This window comes from Macadamia integrifolia, chromosome 8 (genome assembly GCF_013358625.1).
Source record: "Macadamia integrifolia cultivar HAES 741 chromosome 8, SCU_Mint_v3, whole genome shotgun sequence".
In the NCBI taxonomy this organism is placed as follows: domain Eukaryota; kingdom Viridiplantae; phylum Streptophyta; class Magnoliopsida; order Proteales; family Proteaceae; genus Macadamia; species Macadamia integrifolia.
In genome coordinates this window covers 22582630-22589500 of record NC_056564.1, presented here as the reverse complement: position 1 = coordinate 22589500, position 6871 = coordinate 22582630, and the positions used below count along the sequence as shown (strand labels likewise).

Sequence of the window (6871 nt, the reverse complement as noted above, 5' to 3'; positions counted from 1 at the left end):
AGGGGGATTTACAAGATCTCAAGAAACCCTATCCAAATCAAGGGTTTTACTTGGGTATGGTGAAGGTTTAAGGAACCCAAACTTTGCTCACCTCTAAATGTAGATCTAGTGTTGAAGATCACTCTTCCTGCGTCGGAATGGGAAGATCAAGCCTCAGCGCCGCTGAAATCCATCCCTTCTTCCTCTTCCTTCTCTTCTCTTCTTCTTTCCTTTCTTTTCTCTCTCCTCTTTACTCTTCTCACCAACGTACGAGTGTCATAAATGAGAAAAGACAAGAAAAACATGAATGCTATATATATACTTCTTAAATAACTAAGTAATTCACATGGGTGGGTCACTCAGGTGGGTGGATGCACCCACCTATCCGCCCACCTGAGGGCCAAAACTTGGGATTTTAACAGAATTCGGCCCTCGGCGCGAATCTCACTCTTAGCATACGATGTAATATACGTATGCACCTTAATATACGGCTACATACTTGCTTTATCCGTACATGGCCTTATGATAGGTGCATGTACACGACTTGGGTATTCCCGTCTCTTCTGGCACTGGCTCAGACTTGTCGGGCCAGCCGGTGTTTAAGGTCACCCTTGCCATCATAGTCCATAAGGAACCCGCTCTAATTCTCTCCGGTTCGGGTCCTGCATGGTTAAACCGGGTCAACTGTGTAATCAGACCGGGTTTAAGAAGTAGGATATTACATTTTTTGTCCAAAAATTTTGGCCCAAAAGCAAAAAGTGAGAAGTCATTTCTGTAATAGAAACATGGACCAAAAACATAAGTGTTATCATGCATGGCCTTTGCTAATCCTTGTTTCTGATATGTAAATGGGGAATTTGGGATCACAAGCTAGGGTTGTCAACTAGTCTTGGGTTTGTTTGGTCAGCACATATATATGAGGCCGAAAACCAAAATTTACTATATATGTACTTGATCCTCATAGCCAAGACCAGCAAGTTAGATCATTTAATAATCAATCCTTAAGGCCCTTAATTGATGATATATATATATATATATATATATATCCTTGAGTGGCCTTTACATAGTTTGGTTTTGGGTTGAGTTGTTGTACATTGGGGATCTAACCAATCAACACATCGGATCAAGTGGGCTGGACCGGGTCGACCCACTTGATCAATAAAACTTCATATCCTATAAAAGGAAAACCACCTAGTTTTAATTAATACAGTGGGAACAGCCTGGAATTGGATTACCGTTTGGGTTCATGGTTTCCGGTGGAAAATATATATTTGGAATATTATTTTTATATCTATAGAGAATTGTGGAGAGAGGGAGAGAGAAGTTGACATTTGGAGGATTTTAAAATTCCATGACTCGTTAGGACGGTGATCGGTGATTTGGTGATCGGTGACCGGTGACGCTGACTGGCAAAAATATAAAAATAAATAAAGGAAATGGGAAAACATGAGAGAGTTTTAAGACGTGATGATAGATGTCTGCCAGCGCATCTAGCTTGGAGACAGTGCTAATGGATGTGACAAAAATCTAATTTCTAATTGGACAAATCTGGATCGATCATTGGGTTTCATTTGACTCAATTGGGTATTTAATTTGGAAGCTTAAGTTATTTTCTAAAATTAAGCTGTTCCTTTGGTACTGTAATGTTGTTCCAAAACACTCGCTGTCAATCAGTGTTTCTGCCCTTGTTGGGGGTTGGGGTGGGGTTGGGAGGTGAGTGGAGACCATTGGCATTATAGATGCACTTGTCTATTGCATGTGCTTGCATGTTTTTGCTTATTGTCAATTTGTCAATCAACTTTTTAGGGGTGATATCATGGTTTTAAGTATCTCCGATACCGATACGATACCCTTCGATACGTATCTTAAATTTAGCCGATCGATACGATACAGATCGATACGATACATTAAATTTTTAAAATCCTTTCGTATCGATATATATCCTACAATACATACCGATATGCATCAATACACCACCAATACACATCGATACGATACGATATGCCTCGATACGACTATGAAAATTATAAAATTGAGGTAAAATATACGTTTTAGTATGTATTGGTACGTATCGGTATGTATCGATCGGTACGTATCGGTATATATTGGCACGTATCGGTGAGTATCGATATATATCGGTAGGTATCGATGAGTATCGATATGTATTGGTGAGTATCGATATATATCGGTACGTATCGGTGAGTATCGATACGTATCGGTGAGTATCGGTCATATAATGGCCAAGATGGGTAATTTTTCAGAAAACACACGATTTTTTGAAGGGTTTTTGTTCCAAAGTTGCTGTCAGCCATATTTCTCTCTAACTAAAGTGGAAATCAAGGTTGGAAACAAGGATTTTACATTTATAGGACAACTACAGACCTTGAATTCTTAGTACGATACCCTCAATTTAGTGTTTATGCATAATACATGTTATCAATAGTTTTTTTTAACAAATTCTTTATGCAAAAGTGTTTAAAAAAATGTTTCCTATCCATTTATGTGTGTATCTTTAGCGTATCTTAGTGTATCTCCGATACGATACGATACTCTCCGATACGTATCTTAATTTTGGCCGACCGATACGGCGATCGATACCGATACTTTAATCCTTGGGTGATATTTTTGTGATTGGTTTTCTTATTTGATCAACATCAATAAATTCAGTCTTATCGATCTAACGTAATAGGCTCGGTTATGAATTAAGATCTTTTGTAGCGCATTACATCATGTAGCATATATCTAAGGGTTTTAGACACGTAAATTAAGGTGTTTCTAACCCTTATATCTGCACTACAGAGGAATCACATACGATTGGTTACATATATTCACAAAATATAATAAGGAAAGAAATGAAAGGAAGAGAAAAGAGGCACAACCTAACAAGTCATTAAAATCTTAGCTAAATAAGGTCAGCTACATGGATCCTTACCTTCCAATTGGCTCTATTTGAGATTATACTTGGGACAATACCTAAATATGCATGTCATTCCTCAGTACTTCTCCAATGGTCATTTTATGTTTATCCCTAGTTAACTCTTTTGGCTCCTTCAATTGGAATTAGATCACTCCTCCTTATTGAGCCTATATTGAACATGACCACACCACTTCAAATGACTTTTTTTTGAGCTTGTCATTAATCAAGGCAACTCTCAAATCAATTCTAATATGTTCATCCTTACATTAACCTTTCTAGTTTTGCTGCATATCCATCTTAACATTATCATCATCTTCCTCTTCTCTTCGCAGAGGTAATAATGTCTCATTGTTTACGGTTATCACTACTCTTCTTACTTCTGTCTTCTTTGTTCATCTTATTTCTTGCGACAATATTACTAAAGCTCACTCTATGGCTTCTTTGGAGAGTGGTGAATCTTCACATACATGAATGTACGTGAACGTCCTTGGTCCGTGGATATGGCTTCTATTAAATGAGGAGAGAGATCGGAGATGGTATATCCATGGACCAGGAACGTTCACTTGGACCAAAAAAAAAAAAAAATCTTACAATCATATTCCAATTTGAAACCCTATCTAACAATTTTATTAGAAAAAATAATTAGGTTTAAAATTCTCAGCACCACTTTAAATTAATTAAGGAAGGTTTAATGTGAAAAAATGTTGATGATGATACTGAATGGATGTTAGTTGGAAAGAAACTTGAGTAATTAATCTTTTCTAATATATAAATTTTGTTTAATTATTTTTTATATTTTTAATTACATGGTCTTCCTCTATTTTATAATTTTTTGGTAGATATTTAATTTGTAACTTCTTTTAATGCTTGACAAGTATAGTATTCTTGAGAAGCAGAAAAAAAAAGAAAAGAAAAAAGCAACAACATTGACACCAGCACATTTGCCATGTGACAAGTAGCTAGGTGGATAACATGTGATACCCTACTTTCTAAACCCGGTCTAATTACCCGTATTGACTTAGTTTGATCATGTAGGGGCTGAACCGGAGGGAATTGATGCAAGTACCATTGAACTAGGGTTGGCCCCACAAGACCGAGCGGGTACCAAATGTAATATGTGCACCCAAGCCTTACACTTGTAAACACCACGAGGCCATGTATAAGAAGTAAGGGTACGTGCTAGTAATTTTGGGTGCCTATGCAATTTAATTATAAGTATGAGTTTGTCCCCATTGAAGTCCAAGTGGAACACTAACAGTGGGCTGACTAGAATGATATACTCACCTGAGATATATCCACTTGAGAATACCCACCTGAGATATACCCACCTAAGAATGCCCACCTGAGATGTACCCACCTATGACTATAAGATATTTTTGGGGGCCCAGGTATAAAAGAGGAGACATTTATTGTCTTTTCTCTCATTAATGATAGTTGGTTGGTGGGAGATTAAAGAAGAGAGAGAAAGAAAGAAGAAAGGAAAAGGAAGAAGAAGAAGAAGAAGAAGAAAAAAGAAAGGAAATTGACCGTAAAGCTTCATCGGAGCTGGGCTTGGTATTTTGAGTCTGGATTAATGATCAACTCACTGGGATCTTCGATTTGAGGTAGGTATTGTACACATTCCACCGACTCTTAGGAAAACCCCTTTCTTAAACCCTCTTTTGATTTTTTGGAAAGGATCTTGCTAATCATACTTAGATAATAAAATCTAAGGTCTAATGGAAGATGTGTACAATGATTTTGAAGGATTTGAAAGGAGTGTTGGTGAAGATCTAAAGTATTTGAAGCTATTAAGCTAAAGAAGTAAAATTTGGGGTTTCATTGGTGTTCTTGAGAAAGAGGTAAGAATCTCAATTTTTCTTCTGATTTGATCTTAGATCTAGGTTGAGGATACATAATTGAACCTTAGATGAGTGATTTGAGTCACCGGATCAACCCAAACAAGTTCTCCAAACCGAAGAGAAGATGGGGAAGAAGATGAGAAAATTTCGTTTCAAGACTGGGGGGTGTTCCAAGCCCACATGTCTTTGGGTCTTTGGCCCACTTGAGTTCCCAGAACTCAATTTCTAAGCTCTAGTGTAACCGATGGGCAAGAAACCGATGGGCTCCGAGGCCTGCCTGTCTTTGAGTCATGCCCACTTGTCTTTTCAGCATGCCCAGAATGAGTCCAAATTTGATGGGTAACCCCCATTTATGATTCTAAACCCGATTTTAGTGTTCAAATATGATGATTTTGACTCCAAAATAGTGAAATGATAAAACATTATATTTATGATAGGTTACACTCATTATACATATACCCACACATCGGATCTCTTACGTGCCGGGTACAAACACTGTGTACATATACATGTAAGTGGGGAGTGGACTCTGATTTAATTTTAGAATATTATGCATCATTTAACATATGTTAGTCTAGCCATGTCATCATGTCACTTGTGTGTGACTCGACATCACATATGTCATATCACGCATTGAATTTGCATTTATATTATATGCTATGCTTTGTGTTATGATTGAATATTCATTATATCTTGATGTATGTGATGGAAGAATCTCATTTGGACATGATATGCATGCTAGATTTAGATATAGTAGTTGGCTTGAAAAGGAGTACATGGTGGCTCGTGGAATGGGACGCGGTGTGATCGTGTAATCGTACTATGCTCATATAGAAACATGTGGCTAAGATTTATATATCCCTTTGTGCTACGACCCTTCCCAACAGGGGTTTACATGTTGGGTTACTGTTAGGGGGAAGCATCGGGTTATAGTTGTCGAACTCCTGTAACGGTTAGGAGTACGCACTGCTGATCGCTAGGACAGTCTGTAACCCCGGTGGTATACTCAGAGGGTCAATCGTACTGTTTTTATTTCGGATGGAATCACCCATTTACTTTCTGTCATTTAAATTTATCGGAAGTTGGCTTGCATTTTAAATTCTAGTACTAACGGTGGGCCTTTTTCAATAAACCTATGGGCGTATCGTGAGATGGGGTCCACGGCTCGTACTCGGGGCATACACATACTATGGTTGTGAGTAACACATAGCCTATGACCTAGTAATGTTGTTAGGCTAATAGGATTAAAATGAATTGTGTACATATAGACGCATTTGTGTTGTGACTATTTATGTGGTTTTCCTTGTGTGATCTTCCTTTTCACTTACTGGGCTAGTGAGCTCATCCCACGTGCACAACTCTTTTTAGGTGATTTTACAGGTTACCTGCCTGGAGATCAGGAGCCGGGCTCCACTGTGGAGTTTTTCTCTGAGGACTGGTGGGTCCTTAATGAGTTCGAGCACGATGCCGATTGCACGTGTGTGGATTGTGCTATATAGTACCAGTGACTCCTGAGTAATTCTTTTTTTTTATTCTTTTTGATGTATTCCCTTTTGATTACTTGATGCTTAAATTGTCATATTTTTGTGTATATATCATGCCTTCAGGCCCAAATGTATATAACTTTTATGACTTAATTTGGGTATCAAGTATTTAGGAAACAATTACAGGTATTATCATGAATAGGTATTCCGTTAAAAATATAGGTCTTATCTTAGTTTAGTAGATGTATGCTATATTGCAGTTATTGCATTGTTGATCCTGGCAGGTTTGTCAGTTAACCAGAGTTAACTCGGTCACCGGCTAGGTTCTGTGCGCGCGGGGTGTGACAACAATGGTATAAGAGCGCGATGCTCTACCTGCCTACAACATACTGCTTAGACCCCATAGAAACTATAATAGGTTTGGGGTGGATGAAGATAAAAGCCTTATGAAAGTTAAAAAAAAAAGTTTATTTAAATGTAAAATTTGTAATCTTTGCATTTCATGGCATGCATGCATTGATAGTATGAATTCTGGTTAACTAGTTTTTTAATTTGTCATAATTGAATTTACTTGTTAGCAAAAATTTTAACAACATTTCGACAGCATAACGGCGTAAAATGAGAAAACAAAAATTTTTCAATATGAAACC

General features: G+C 37.6%; 1 long non-coding RNA gene across 1 annotated transcript; it reads left to right on the top strand.

The window, feature by feature from the left end:
- Positions 1–4355: 4355 nt before the first annotated feature.
- LOC122086103 lies at positions 4356–6342 on the top strand. The gene is made up of 4 exons (XR_006142329.1): positions 4356–4500; positions 4643–4737; positions 5175–5248; positions 6106–6342. It is a non-coding gene; the product is annotated as an uncharacterized LOC122086103 (long non-coding RNA).
- The last annotated feature ends 529 nt before the right edge of the window (positions 6343–6871 follow it).